Raw genomic sequence first — 16,572 nt, 5'->3', positions numbered from 1 at the left:
GCGTAGCATAGGTCAACTTACCGCAATAGTATCAGAGGGGCAGCCGTATTAGTCTGAATCTGTAAAAAGCAACAGAGGGTCCTGTGGCACCTTTAAGACTAACAGAGGTATTGGAGCATAAGCTTTCGTGGGTGAATGCCCACTTCATCAGATGCAAATAATGGAAATGTCCAGAGGCAGGTATAAATCAGTATGGAGATAACGAGGTTAGTTCAATCAGGGAGGGTGAGGTGCTCTGCTAGCAGTTGAGGTGTGAACACCAAGGGAGGAGAAACTGCTTCTGTAGTTGGATAGCCATTCACAGTCTTTGTTTAATCCTGATCTGATGGTGTCAAATTTGCAAATGAACTGGAGTTATAGTCCTGAGCTCTAAAAAATCCTGACATCATGCACCCTGCCAGTACATCCCACTTTGATGAACCTGCTTCTGTGGTCCACCAAGGTCTATATAATAATGTAGTACCATTTGTGGTTTCTGGACGTTTCTGAGTCCCATCAATAGCCCTAACACAGTTTGGGAAGCCCATTCTCTCAAAGCCCACCACCTCTGGTGGAACAACAGTCCTGATTGCTTCAGGAACCTCCACAGCCGACTTGCCAACATCAAAGTGGTTGCCATGGACCTGTAGCAGTCTGGGTTGCCAGCTCCCAGATGGCTATAGCAACCCACTGGTATGGCTGGACTGGTATGGCCTGATTCCAGCAGCAGGGAGCATGTGGGTCAGCTGGATACACTGACAGGCAAGGAGCACTTCCGCTCAAATGCCACAGGATGGACAGACAAGGTCTCCCACAATACACCATGAACCAAGCTTTAGGGCAGCTACAGCCAGCAGGGTGCTCAGAATCCTGGGATGCACCCAGAGAAGACACGGAATCTGACACATGTCTGCATACCACAGTATGGATATGCTGGCATGGTTATGAGGCATGCATAGCCATGTTGTGTGGCTGCTCAAAAATGAACTTTGAAAGAATGGGTTTGCAAATATGGGTCACATGCACCCAGGTTTACGCTGCAATGTAGACCTAACCTTGCAGTGGGCTAGCCAACTTCAGCTCATGTTCAAGTCAATGGATAATTAAGGGTGCTTTGACCCTCACAGACTGGGGCCTCTACAACTGTTGCTTCAAGTTGTGTGCAAATTCAGGAATGCCCTTCTGCATTCATTCATAAATTCCAAGGTCAGAAGGGGCCACTGTGATTATCTAGTTAATCTCCTGTTCTCAAGTTCTGCGGTGTAATCTAGACCAGTGAAGGGTTGTGTGTCATTGTGATATTTCCCTGGTGTTATCTTGTAGGTCACTCCAATCCTCGACTCTGGGAGCCAGCCTTACCCTGCTCTGCTGTGAGAACCCCCATTCCCGGGCTGTTCATGCACAGCCTCTAGCATGTAAGCTGCTCCCAGCTATGTGAGTGAGCACTTTTGGCCACCCACTGCTTGGATTGTGCAACTGAATGACACTAGCCAATAGCTCCAATCCCAGACACAACCCTAGGAACCTCTCTTGCAGTATCCAGTTATGCCTGCTGGACACTGAAAGCTTGTATGAGTTCGTCAAATTAACAAAGAAATTGATATGTACCAGGCTTGTTATCCCAGGGGGAGTCTTTCACGTGCTTCAAACCAATGCATTGCTTCAGGTAGAATAAACAGAAAAATGTATTAACTACAAAAGATAGATTTTAAGTGATTATAAATCAAAGCACAACAACTCAGATTAGGTCAAATGAAATAAAAGCAAAATGCATTCTAAGCTGATCTTAACACTTTCAGTGCCCTTACAAACTTAGATGCTTCTCACCACAGGCTGGCTGGTTGCCGTTCAGCCAGGCTCTCCCCTTTGATCAGCTCTTCAGTCACTTGATGGTGGTGTCTGTAGATGGAGGTGGAAGAGAGAGAGCCTAGCAAACGTCTCTCCCTTTTACTCTGTTCTTTCTTCCCTCTTGGCTTTGTCCCTCCCCCACCTTCAGAGTCAGGTGAACATTACCTCATCGTAGTCCCAAAGTGACCAAAGGAAGGGGGGTGACTCACTCGAGTCCAACAGATCCTTTGTTTCTGCAGAAGCCAGTGTCCTTTGTTCCTGTGAGGCTGGGCTGGGTTTGTCCCATACATGCCCTGATGAGGTGTGAACTGCCCCTCTGCTCCTGGAGAGTTTTGCCTGGGCTTGTTTTAAGCCATGAGGACACATTTTCAGCCTCATAACTATATACATGAAATTACAACCTATAACATTGCTATAACAACAATGCTCAGGGCATCATGAGCCTTCTGAAGACACCCGACATGACAAACTTTGCATTGGATACCACACAAGCATATTATAAGAATGAACATGGGGATGCAGGGTATTTCCCCGAGGTACATAGTGTCACAGTCATCACCTGCCTTATAACCCTGGGTGCCTTAAAATGCCCAGTTGCTGGAGCTCTCTTGTCTGGACACTCCTAGCCAGCATACAAGCATGCACTACATGTCTGTGTGACAAGCAGCTCTGGACCAGCAACTCTGACTCCAGCAGCCTTCTTGCTAAACCACAGCTACACGTTGGCCTTCACCAACCTTGATTATATCTGGCAAGATGACCTCAACGGCCTCTAGTCCCAAATTTCCCAAAACCATGTGCTCTGCAATAATATTAATGATCACTATATTATTAGCTTTCAATTGATATCTTACATGACACCTTTTTGGTACAGGTTATGATATTACTGAGCTGAAGTGCACTGAACTGGTCAGACCAGCTGAAGCACATTACCAGACACCAATTAGCCCCTTGCCCTCTTGCATTGGGATGCTGTTAGGGTTACGCCTATGGGAATTCTGCGCCAAAAAAATAAAAATTTGCATACAATATTGCAAAATTCTGCAAATTTTATTTGTCAAAATAACACTACATAATCATGCCATTTGCAATTATTTTGGTAATTTATTTCAAAATACTGTCAGCAAGTAAGTCTGTAATGATACAGAAACACACAAAAATCCCCCAGGAGTAGGGAGTTAAAGAAACCCCTACGACAATCCAGTTCCTGTTTCTCTTCCCCTTCCTCCCACCCAAGAGCCCAGGGGGCCTGACACAACCCCTCCCCACCAGAGCCCAGCTGCAGGGCCTCCCCCAGCCAATACACCCATCCCCTCCCCTCCAGAGTCCAGCTGTGGCCCTCCCAGCCCAGACACCCACTGCCACAGAGCCCAGCCATGGGGGGCCCCCAGCCCAAATACCCACCCCACCCCACCAGAGCCCAGCCACATGGCCTCCCCAGCCTAGACACCCACCCCCAACCCCTCAGAGTCCAGGGATCCAGAGGAAGAAACATCCTGATGCTGAGTTAAAAACATAAGAACAGCCATACTGGGTCAGATCAAAGGTCCATCTAGCCCAATATCCTATCTTCCCACAGTGGCCAATGCCAGGTGCCCCACAGGGAATGAACAGAACAAGTAATCATCAAGTGATCAATCCACTGTCGCCCATTATAGAAAATTAGGGTTGGAAGAGACCTCAGGAGGTCAAGGCCAATCCCCTGCTCAAAGCAGGACCAACACCAACTAAATCATCCCAGCCAGGGCTTTGTCAAGCCAGGCCTTAAAAATCTCTAAGGATGGAGATTCCACCACCTCCCTAGGTAACCCATTCCAGTGCTTCATCACTCTTCTAGTGAAATAGTGTTTCCTAATATCCAACCTAGACCTCCCCCACTGCAACTTGAGACCGCTGCTCCTTGTTCTCTCATCTGCCATCACTGAGAACAGCCTAGCTCCATCCTCTTTGAAGCTGCGCTTCAGGTAGTTGAAGGCTGCTATCAAATCCCCCCTCACTCTCATCTTCTGCAGACTAAACAAGCCCAATTCCCTCAGCCTCTCCTCATAAGTCATGTGCTCCAGCCCCCTGATCATTTTCATTGCCCTCCGCTGGACTCTCTCCAATTTGTACACATCCTTTCTGTATTAGGGAGCCCAAAACTGGACTCAATACTCCAGATGTGGCCTCACCAGTGCTGAATAGAGGGGAATGATCACTTCCCTAAATCTGCTGGCAATGCTCCTACTAATGCAGCCCAATATGCCGTTAGCCTTCTTGGCAACAAGGGCAAACTGCTGACTCATATCCAGCTTCTCAACCACTGTAATCCCCAGGTCCTTTTCTGCAGAACTGCTGCTTAGCCAGTTGATCCCTAGTCTGTAGCGGTGCATGGGATTCTTCCGTCCTAAGTGCAGGACTCTGCACTTGTCCTTGTTGAACCTCATCAGATTTCTTTTGGCCCAATCCTCTAATTTGTGTATGTCACTCTGGACCCTATCCCTACCCTCCAGCGTATCTCCCTCTCCCCCCAGCTTAGTGCCATCTGCAAACTTGCTGAGGGTGCAATCCATCCCGTCGTCCAGATCATTAATAAAGATGTTGAACAAAACTGGCCCCAGGACTGACCCCTGGGTCACTCCGCTTGATACCGGCTTCCAAATAGACATTGAGCCGTTGATCACTACCCATTGAGCCCGACGATCTAGCCAGCATTCTATCCACCTGATAGTCCATTCATCCAATCCATGCTTTTTTAACTTGCTGGCAAGAATACTATGGGAGACCGTATCAAAAGCTTTGCTAAAATCAAGAGATATCATGTCCACTGCTTTCCCCATATCCACAGAGCCAGTTATCTCATCATAGAGAGCAATCAGGTTGGTCAGGCATGACTTGCCCTTGGTGAATCCATGTTGACTGTTCCTGATCACCTTCCTGTCCTCCAACTGCTTCAAAATGGTTTCCTTGCGGACCTACTCTATGATTTTTCCAGAGACTGAGGTGAGGCTGACTGGTCTGTAGTTTCCCGGGTTCTTCTTCTTCCCTTTTTAAAATATGGGCACTATATTTGCTTTTTTCCAATCGTCCGAGATCCTCTCCCAATCCACACAAGTTTTCAAAGATAATGGCTCTGCAATCACATCAACCAATTCCCTCAGCACCCTCGGATGCATTAGATCCAGACCCATAGACTTGTGCATGTCCAGCTTTTCTAAATAGTCCTTAACATGTTCTTTCACCACAGAGAGCTGGTCACCTCCTCCCCATACTGTGTTGCCCAGGACAGCGGTGTGGGAGCTGACCTTGTCTGTGAAGACCAAGGCAAAAAAAGCATTGAGTACTTCAGCTTTTTCCACATCATCTGTCACTAGGTTGCCTCCCCCATTCAGTAAGGGTCCCACACTTTCCCTGACCTTCTTCTTGTTGCTAACATACCTGTAGAAACCCTTCTTGTTACCCTTCACGTCCCTTGCTAGCTGCAACTGCAGTTGTGTTTTGGCCTTCCTGATTACACCCCTGCATGCTCGAGCAATATTTTTATACTCCTCTCTAGTTATCTGTCCAAGTTTCCACTTCTTGTAAGCTTCCTTTTTGTGTTTAAGCTCATCAGAGATTTCACTGTTAAGCCAAGCTTTTCGCCTGCCATATTTTCTTTCTTTCTGCACATCAGGATGGTTTGTTCCTGCGCCCTCAATAAGGCTTCTTTAAAATACAGCCAGCTTTCCTGGACTCCTTTCCCCCTCATATTAGCCTCCCAGGGGATCCTGCCCATCAGTTCCCTAAGGGAGTTAAAGTCTGCTTTTCTGAAGTCCAGGGTCTGTATTTTGCTTCTCTCCTTTCTTCTTTTTGTGAGGATCCTGAACACAACCATCTCATGGTCACTGCTGCCCAGATTGCCACCCACTTCTACTTCCATAACCAATTCTTCCCTGTTTTTAAGCAGCAGGTCAAGAGGAGAACAACCCCCGGTTGGTTCCTCCAGTAGTTGCATTCCCGGTTTCTGGCAAACAGAAGCTAGGGACACCATCCCTGCCCATCCTGGCAGACCTATCCTCCATGAATTTATCTAGTTCTTTTTTGAACCCTGTTCTAGTCTTGGCCTTCACAACATCCTCTGGCAAGGAGTTCTACAGGTTGACTGTGCATTGTGTGAAGAAATACTTCCTTTTGTTTGTTTTAAACCTGCCGCCTATTACAGTAATTTCCTTTGGTGGCCCCTAGTTCTTGTTTTTTTGAGGAGTAAATAACACTTCCTTATTTACTTTCTCCACACCAGTCATGATTTTATAGACCTCTATCATATTCCCCCTTAGTCGTCTCTTTTGCAAACTGAAAAGTCACAGTTTTATGAATCTCTCCTCATACAGCAGACATTCCATACTCCTAATCATTTTTGTTGCCCTTTTCTGAACCTTTTCTGATTCCAATATATCTTTTTTGAGATGAGGCGACCACATCTGCACACAGTATTCAAGATGTGGCCGTAGCATGGATTTATATAAAGGGAATATGATATTTTTGTCTCATTATCTATCCTTTTCTTAATGATTCCCAACATTCTGTTTGCTTTTTTGACTGCCGCTGCACATTGAGTGGATGTTTTCAGAGAACTATCCACAATGACTCCAAGATCTCTTTCTTGAGTGGTAACAGCTAATTTAGACCCCATTATTTTATATGTATAGCTAAGATTATATTTTCCAATGTGCATTACTTTGCATTTATCAACATTGAATTTCATCTGCCATTTTCAGACCCAGTCACTCAGTTTTGGGGAGATCCTTTTACAGGTCTTCGCAGTCTGCCGGGGACTTAACTATCTTGAGTAGTTTTGTATCATCTGCAAATTTTGCCACCTCACTGTTTATCCCTTTTTCCAGATAATTTATGAAATGTTGAATAGGACTGGTCCCAGTACAGACCCCTGGGGAACACCACTATTTACTGCTCTCCATTCTGAAAACTGACCATTTATTCCTACCCTTTGTTTCCTAACTTTTAACCAGTTACCAATCCATGAGAGAACCTTCCCTCTCATCCCATGACTGCCTACTTTGCGTAAGAGCCTTTGGTGAGGGACCTTGTCAAAGGCTTTCTGAAAATCTAAATACACTATATCCACTGGATCCACATGCTTGTTGACCCACTCAAAGAATTCTAGTAGATTTGTGAGGCATGATTTCCCTTTACAAAAACCATGTTGATTTTTCCCCAACAAATTATGTTCATCTGTGTGTCTGACAATTTTGTTCTTTACTATAGTTTCAACCAGTTTGCCTGGTACTGAAGTCAGGCTTACTGGCCTGTAATTGCCAGGGTCACCTCTGGAGTCCTTTTAAAAAATTGTTGTCACATTAGCAATCCTCCAGTCATTTGGTACAGAAGCTGATTTAAATGAGAGGTTACAGATGATAGTTAGTAGTCCTGTAATTTCACAGTTGAGTTCCTTCAGAACTCTTGGGTGAATATCATCAGATCCTGGTGACTTATTACTGTTTAGTTTATCAATTTGTTCCAAAATCTCCTCTAATGACATCTCAATCTGGGAAAATGCCTCAGATTTGTCACCTAAAAAGAATGGATCAGGTTTGGGAATCTCCCTCACATCCTCAACCATGAAGACTGATGCAAAGAATTCATTTAGTTTCTCCTTAATGGCCTTATTATCCTTGAGTGCTCCTTTAGCATCTCGATTGTTCAGCGGCCCCACTGGTTGTTTAGCAGGCTTCCTGCTTTTGATGTACTTAAAAAAAATTGCTATTACTTTTTGAGTCTTTGGCTAACTGTTCCTCAAATTCTTTTTTGGCCTTCATAATTATATTTTTACACTTTGTTTGCCAGAGTTTATGCTCCTGTCTATTTTTCTCATTAGGATTTAACTTTCACTTTTTAAAGGATGCCTTTTTGCCTCTCACTGCTTCTTTGACTTTATTGTTTAGGCACGGTGGCTCTTTTTGGGTTCTCTTACTATGTTTTTTAATTTGGGATATACATTTAAGTTGAGCCTCTATTGTGGTGTCTTTAGAAAGTTTCCATGCGGCTTGCAGGGATTTTACTTTTGGTGCTGTATCTTTTAATTTCTGTTTAACTAACCTCCTCATTTTTGTGTAGTTCCTCTTTCTGAAATTAAAAGCTACCGTGTTGGGCCGCTGTGGTGTTTTCCCTGCCACAGGGATGTTAAATTTAATTATATTATGGTCACTGTTACCAAGTGATCCAGCTATATTCACCCCTTGGACCTGATCCTGTGCTCCATTTAGGACTAAATCAAGAATTGCCTCTCCTCTTGTGGGTTCCAGAACTAGCTGCTCCAAGAAGCAGTCATTTAAGGTGTCAAGAAACTTTAGCTCTGCATCCCTTCCTGAGATGATATGTACCCAGTCCATAAGGGGATAATTGAAATCCCCCATTATTATTATTGAGTTTTTATTTTAATAGCCTCTCTAATCTCCCTGAGCATTTCACCGTCACCATCACCATCCTGGTCAGGTGGTCGGTAATATATCCCTACTGCTATATTCTTATTGTTCAAGCATGGAATTACTATCCATAGAGATTCTATGGTACAGTTTGGTTCATTTAAGATTTTTACTTCATTTTATTCTATGCTTTCTTTCACATATAGTGCCACTCCCCCACCAGCACGACCTGTTCTGTTCTTCCGATATATTTTGTACCCGGGTATTATTGTGTCCCATTGATTAGCCTCATTACACCAAGTTTCTGTGATGAGTATTATATCAATATCCTCATTTAATACGAGGCATTCTAGTTCACCCATCTTATTATTTAGACTTCTAGCATTGATATATAAGCACTTTAAAAACTTGTCACTTTTTAGCTGTCTGCCATTACAATTGAATGGGCCTTTTTTTTTTTTTTTTTCCTTTTTACTGTTTCTCATCAGATCCTACCTATATTTTATCATCCATCCTCTCCTTATTAAGTCATAGGGAATCTCCATTTATAGACCCTCCCCTAAGGGATGTCCGAACCACGTGCTCCTCCCCACCCCCTTCGGCTTTCCCCCAACCCTTAATTTAAAAACTGCTCTACAACCTTTTTAATGTTAAGTGCCAGCAATCTGGTTCCATTTGGGCTTAGGTGGAGCCCACCCTTCTTGTAAAGGCTCCCCCTTTCCCAAAAGTTTCCCCAGTTCCTAATAAATCTAAACCCCTCCTTCCTACACCATCGTCTCATTCACGCATTGAGACTCTGCAGTTCTGCCTGTCTAACTGGCCCTGCGCATAGAACTGGAAGCATTTCAGATAATGCTACCATGGAGGTCCTGGACTTCAGTCTCTTACCTAGCAGCCAAAATTTGGCCTTCAGGACCTCTCTTCTATCCTTCCCTATGTCATTGGTACCTACATATACCACGACCACCGGCTCCTCCACAGCACTACACATAAGCCTATCTAGATGCCTCGAGAGATCCATAACCTTCACACCAGGCAAGCAAGTCACCATACAGTTCCAAACTTGTGTGGAGTTTCCTGCGTGCCACCATCTCCTTACCTCATGGTGTGTGGGGAATTGCAGCTGCCGGGAACTGTTTAGTTTCCTCCTCTCCCCCCGCCCCCACTCCTCCTCTTCTATGTGCAAGTTGGCTCCGCGAGGTCCAGCAACCCCTAGTGGCGGCCAGCAGAACTGCAGCCCATTTCTGTGGGGGAAAAGAAATTCTGCCTGCACAACATTAATTTCTGCAAAATTCTGTATTGTGCAGTGGTGCAGAATGTCACACCTGTATAACACAGGCCATAGAGCTTCCCCAAAATAATTCCTATATCATATCCTTTAGAAAAACATCCAATCTAGATTTTAAAATCACCTGGATGGAGAATCCACCATGACCCTTAATAAACTGTTCCAGTGGTTAATTTCCAGTCTGATTTTGACTAGCTGCCACTTTCAGTCACTGGATCATGTTATACCTTTCTCTGCTAGATTGAAGAGCCCATTATTAAATATTTGTTCTCCCTCTAGGCACTTATAAACTGTGATCAAATCATCCCTTAACCTCTCTTTGTTAAGCTAAATAGGTTGAGGTCCTTGTGTCTATCACTGTAAGGCATGTTTTCTAATCATTTTTCACTCTCATGGATCTTCTCTGAACCATCTCCAATTTTTCAATATCCTTCTTGAATTGTGGACACCAGAACTGGACACAGTATTCCAGCAGTGGTCACACCAGTGCCAAATACAGAGGTGAAATAACCTCTCTACTCCTATTCGAGATTCCCCTCTTTATACATCCCATGATCACATTATCCCTTTTGGCCACAGTTGGAAACTCATGTTCAATTGATGTTCAAGATTCAGTTGATAAGTGACGATATTCATCATGACCTCCAAATTTTATTCAGTCACTGCTTGCTAGGTTAGAATCCCCCCTCCTGGTTACATTCAACTCAGATTTGGAGGGTTTTCTTCACAACCTCAAGGAACAGACTTTTTTTCAGAGCTTTAATTTGGATGAAATTGTTGAAGGAGGACATCTGCTCAGGAGACCTGTCATTGTCTCAGGCCTCATCATAGGAGAAGATCTTCCCCTCTCTTCAGTGCAACAGTTCCTTCCTGAGAAAGGGGTCTGCTCTCTTGACTAATGAACCCAAGACATTCTCTTGTTCCTAGCTCAGGGAAATGTTATTTCCCAAAGATATGCCCTTCCATTTCCAATTTTTATAGGGATCTCCTCTCCTGCTGTCTCAGGGAAAATTTCAAACAGGAAATACTTTCATTTTTAGAGGTGGTGGGGTAGGAAATCAAATGAATCAGACACAGCAAGGACCGATTAGACCAGCTAGTCCATTTCTGCTAGCCACTATAAGATTGTTCCCACAGTCTCTGTTGCTTTGTCCAGTCCAGTTTATGCCCAAACAATGTGTATTCTACAAGATATATAGAATTTGCTACCCTCATCCATACAGTAGTCTAATATAAACTACTTAAGAGTGTTTCCTCTGTGAAATGGACTAGAAGTAAAGCTGAGCAATTTATCAGTGAACTGCATAAAGTAAATAAACATCAAATAGTAAAAAAGCCTTTTAATTTTTTTAATTTTTAATAATCGTAAATTAAAGATTCCTTAGAAATTGTTTTACCCTGACATTGTCCCTTTAATGGTTTGCATCAGGGGAAAACAGGTGCCTGGAGAACTATTTCACCGCTATCTTTGTCTAAGAGCACTCGTTAGAATGTGTAGGAGACAGAAGATGCTATTCTCACAGATCAGAAATACAAAGAAAACAAAAATTCTTCCAAACTCAAAGCTACTATTTACAGCTGCCTCCCACAGCAGCTGCTAGCCCTGTATGGTGCTAATAAAATCTGTTTATAGAGGCTACATGTTAAACGGAGTTCATTTTCCTCTCAGTATGCATAAGTCCTTTTAGTGTTTGTGGGAATTAGGTATGTGCATCAAGAAGAGAGTAAGACTCCTATAAATACTACTTCTGAATTCAAAATGGCATTTGTTTTAAAAGGTGAATGACTGGTTTAGTGGTGGTAATATCAAACAGCTTTCAGTAGTCCCACTATGTTCCACTGAGATGCAAATGCAGCTACGTATAGGAGAAGAAGAGCCCAGAGACACTCTTATGGAGGAGTATGCTTTAATATTTGATCGTGCAGTTTTGACTGAGGTTTTTATCAGAGAAATATACTTACCATTCCAGGAGGAGTGCTGCTAGCTAAAAAACATAAAAGGGGGCTCCAAATTTACTCTTTATTCTTGCTAAGATCAGCAATTTAATGCCACTATACATTATTTTGTCCATTTGTGAACAAAGTGCAAAAAGAATAGAAAGGCTACAGTTGATATTATCTCAGAGCTGAACACAAAAACCATTCATATCTTCAGGCTGTCACAAAGATGTTAGAAAAACAAAAGCAAACAAAAAAAGATGTGGTAGAAAGGTTCTAATATTCTTTAACAGCAACCTCTGGGTCAGAGTCAAGGTTGTTCTGTTTAGGTTCTCAGATTATGCTCATCACTCTGATATCTGTTATGTTGTGATGACATCTATGTCTTTATACTTAGTATAAAGCTCTTACGTAAATTAAGTTGTCATGGGATAAGAGGGAAGATCCTTTCATGGACTGAGAACTGGTTAAAAGACAGGGAACAAATGGTAGGAATAAATGGTAAATTTTCAGACTGGAGAGGGGTAACTAGTGGTGTTCCCCAAGGGTCAGTCCTAGGACCAATCCTATTCAACCTATTCATAAATGATCTGGAGAAAGGGGTAAACAGTGAGGCGGCAAAGTATGCAGATGATACTAAACTTCTCAAGATAGTTAAGACCAAAGCAGACTGTGAAGAACTTCAAAAAGATCTCACAAAACTAAGTGATTGGGCAACAAAATGGCAAATGAATTTTAATGTGGATAAATGTAAGGTAATGCACATTGGAAAAAATAACCCCAACTATACATACAATACGATGGGGAGTCAGCATGGATAGTTCTCTGAAGACATCCACGCAGTGTGCAGCGGCAGTCAAAAAAGCAAACAGGATGTTAGGAATCATTAAAAAAGGAATAGAGAATAAGATGGAGAATATCTTATTGCCCTTATATAAATCCATGGTACGCCCACATCTTGAATACTGCGTACAGATGTGGTCTCATCTCAAAAAAGATATACTGGCATTGGAAAAGGTTCAGAGAAGGACAACTAAAATAATTAGGAGTTTGGAACGGGTCCCATATGAGGAGAGATTAAAGAGGCTAGGACTTTTCAGCTTGGAAAAGAGGAGACTAAAGGGGGATATGATAGAGGTGTATAAAATCATGAGTGGTGTGGAGAAAGTGAATAAGGAAAAGTTATTTACTTGTTCCCATAAGAACTATGGGGCACCAAATGAAATTGATGGGCAGCAGGTTTAAAACAAATAAAAGGAAGTTCTTCTTCACACAGTGCACAGTCAATCTGTGGAACTCCTTGCCTGAGGAGGTTGTGAAGGCTAGGACTATAACAGGGTTTAAAAGAGAACTAAATATATTCTTGGAGGTTAATTCCATTAATGGCTATTAGTCAGGATGGGTAAGGAATGGTGTCCCTAGCCTCTGTTTGTCAGAGGGTGGAGATGGATGGCAGGAGAGAGATCACTTGATCATTACCTGTTAGGTTCATTCCCTCTGGGACACCTGGCATTGGTCACTGTCGGTAGACAGGATACTGGGCTGGATGGACCTTTGGTCTGAGCCAGTATGGCCTTCTTATGTTCTTAGTAGGAGTAATATCTTTATCATATGGGCAGCATAAAATTATGTTCATTTACTTTATTTCTAAGCATTTGGGCTTTATATGTGATGTGACAGATAACTATACTTAGCAACCTTAACAGCGTCTTGAAATGAAGATTTTGTTCATCTCCTCTATGCAGCATTATTCCTAAAATATATTTTCAAATGCTTTGGTCAGTCCAGTTTTGGTGTGTACAGTCTTTCCTTCTCTTTAACTGTTTACTTATCGCTCACTCTCGGTCTCAAGCTTCTCTATCTTTCCCTTGTTATAGTGGATCTTTTCTTATTTGTATATGGTGCCTTTGAGTGTTACACCCAAAGTAATGAGGTGTTCTCCCATGTGGAGTGTCTCTGTTATACTTAGTCCTAATGAAAATGGAATGTGACAATGAGAGTACATTCTTATTAGTAAAGTGAGTGACTTCCTTTCTGTTGATAATGGTGCAGCCACACAGAAAGTGCCTCAATCGGGAGTATTTCCTAGTTTCTGCAGCACCGAGGAAGGGGAACTAGTGGGCTAGCTAACAACAGCTTTGCATTTTATCAACAGTGACTTTTGGTCATAATGATTTTTTTTTTTCAACAAGCATCTCCTAATAGAGTATCTGGGATGTTGTACAAAAAAAATTCAAATAAAACGTGACCACATCTATCTTACGGCCCTCATTATTATAGTGTCCAAGCACCTCATGATTTTTTAATATATTTATCCTCACCTGAGATGAACTGTTATCATCATCCCTATTTTATAGATGGTAAACTGAGACACAGAGAGCCTAAATGATTTTCCTAAAGTCACACGATAGGAAGTTTGTGCAAAAGCAGGGACTTGAACTTAGGTCTTCTAATGCTTATGCTAGTGCCTTAATCACTAGACCATCCTTCCTTTCCAAATGGGGTCATCCCAGATGCAGCTAGCCAACAAAACAAGAAATAACTCAAAAGCTGTGACAAAAGTGAGACCAATGCAGCTAAGAAAAGTCTTGCACTGAGTTCTAAAAATAGTGTAATTGGAGGATGTTTTCGTGGTGAGAAAGTTCCATACAGAGCCTGTGAACCAAGAAGGCCCTTCCCCAAACCCCATCCATACAGAACCTTGATGGTGGGGCAGCATGTTGACTGTGTGTTCTAATATTCCTTACTATCAAGTAAGCTCCCATTAGATAGAACATAGCATAGCTTCACTATGTAACAGCTTAAGACAAGAAATGAAGTGTGCCATATTCATTTGAAACTGCAGTGGACAATTTATTGAGGTAGAAAATATAAGCACCCAATGGGTATTTAGTCCAGACACCAGAACTAACTACTCTTAATTCTTGTGAAAAGTATTATGGGATTGTCAATAACCACTAATGGTCAGACATTGTTTTTACATGTCAGCTGAAAGACAGGACCTCCAGCAATACAGCAGTCCTTAGTACCATACTGGGGCATTGATTCAGTGCTGACTTGAGATAATAGCCCTCTCTACTGAATCACCAACACCACTTCCTGCATCATACATCACACTGGTTATTGCCTTAGAATTCTGCCATTCAATTACTGACCAGGTCTACGCTGCTTAGCTTTATCATCGCTTTCATTGTCGTAATTTTCCATTCTTCAGAGGTAGAGATATTTTTGTTGAAAGTGCCAATCTTAATTACAAGGAGGGTTTCTCATGTATGAGCCCTCTTAACTGAAGAAAGTTTCAGTGGAACTGTTGACTTTTGTTCCAAGTTGGCAATAGTCATTATTATGCTAAGATTTGGTTTTGTTTCATTTGTGGATTTCCTGCTTTCTTGCAATGTTCATTTCTCTACAAAAGTGAATTGGATCTCTGTATTTTTTAACATTCCTTTATTGAAATACTTCTACAAAGAATATCATATTGATTGTATTCACAAGAAAATTAAGTTTGTATTAAAACAGGACTTTGAGGAGTTAAGTAACAAAATATTCAATACAACTTTGCAGTCAGTGTAGACAGGGACAAGCTGTGTTTAACATCATGTTATCTAATTGTGAGTAAACCCTACCAGAACTGAATTCTCTGCTCAGTTATAGATTTGTGGGGTAGTGCAGAGTTAGAAGAGGATTTCTCATTGGGTGTTGAACAATGCAGTCTTTTTAGAGAGTTTTTAAACTTTTCTGAATGGTACAAAGGTAATTTATCAGTCGTGGCTTCATCTCATCATTAGAGCACAGGACACAACTCCTGGTTCCCATGTGGAAAACATTTTAGGAGTTTAATGCTGATGGTCTGGATCCAAGGTCCCCTCAGGCTTTCTTCCTTATGCAGGTATGTGGTCAGCAGTCAAAGGTCCGATGCTCTGGAACGTCTCTGTATGAAGCCAGCCAGGACTCTGGGTATTGTGTCTCCCCTCAGGGCACGCTGTACAGGGCAAAAAGCCTACTCGGCTTAGACCTTCCTGGTCTGATCTCAGAGCATTCAGCATCCCTGTTACACCATACACTTCCCCTTGGTGGGTCCACCTGGATGGGATCCCTGAGGAAGCCAGAGGGCCCTGCACCCCAACTCCGCAGTCAGCTGTGACTCTCAGCCAGTGTTGTAAAACAAAAGGGTTTATCAGTCAACAGGAACGCAGCATAGAACAGAGCTTGTTAGCACAGAAATCAGTGACTTTCAGCAAAATCCATGACGGACGCTCTGGACTCCCACCTCTGAGTCCCAAACAGGAGACTGCCCAGCTTCCAGCAACCCAACCTCCGACACACCCATTGCACCACCTGGTCTTTGTCTTGCTTCCCGGGCAAAGTGTCATCCGGTCGCAGCCCCCTCCTGGGTCTCAGGTTATGAAGGGCACCGTTCATCACATACACGCATGGCAGCTAGCTCCTGCCTCACCTGCTCCCGAGGGTCTCAGCAAAAGTCACACCCTTATTCCTACCACCTAGGCATTGGTGCAATACACAGGGAAACTGGGGCACACACAGTCAGGGCCGGCTCCAGGCACCAGCTTACCAAGCAGGTGCTTGGGGCGGCCACTTCGGAGAGGGGTGGCACGTCCAGCTGTTTGGCAGCAATTCGGCGGATGGTCCCTCACTCCTGCTCGGAGCGAAGGACCTCCCGCCGAATTGCCGCCACAGATCGCGATCGCAGCTTTTCTGTTTTGTTTTGTTTGGCTGCTTGGGGCGGCTAAAACCCTGGAGCCGGCCCTGCACACAGTATTCATCCAAAACAGTAAGACTCACATAGGCTCGTGTACAACATAATAAGGAGGGAAAACTCACTTTGTCACAACAAGCCCCATTTACTATCTCTTGGGTGAGCATAGGTGCCTTCCCAAGCTAAGACTCAGGGCAGCTCCTAGCTTAAAAGCAGCTAGTCTATTCTGTATGGGTACTTATTCTGTACTCATCACTGTAGTATCTGATCATCTTCCAGTAGTGCATTAAACAGTATGAATAACATTTGTCACAAGTTTGTTCTCTCAGCCTCTCCCCAAGGGAAGAAGCATGTGCAGTGAAATGTCTTGTTTTGGTATGTTTCTTGTTTTGTGTAATGGG

Source organism: Chrysemys picta, chromosome 3 (genome assembly GCF_011386835.1).
Source record: "Chrysemys picta bellii isolate R12L10 chromosome 3, ASM1138683v2, whole genome shotgun sequence".
Lineage (NCBI taxonomy): Eukaryota > Metazoa > Chordata > Testudines > Emydidae > Chrysemys > Chrysemys picta.
The sequence above is the reverse complement of the archived record's forward strand: the minus strand, read 5'-3'. Positions refer to the sequence as shown.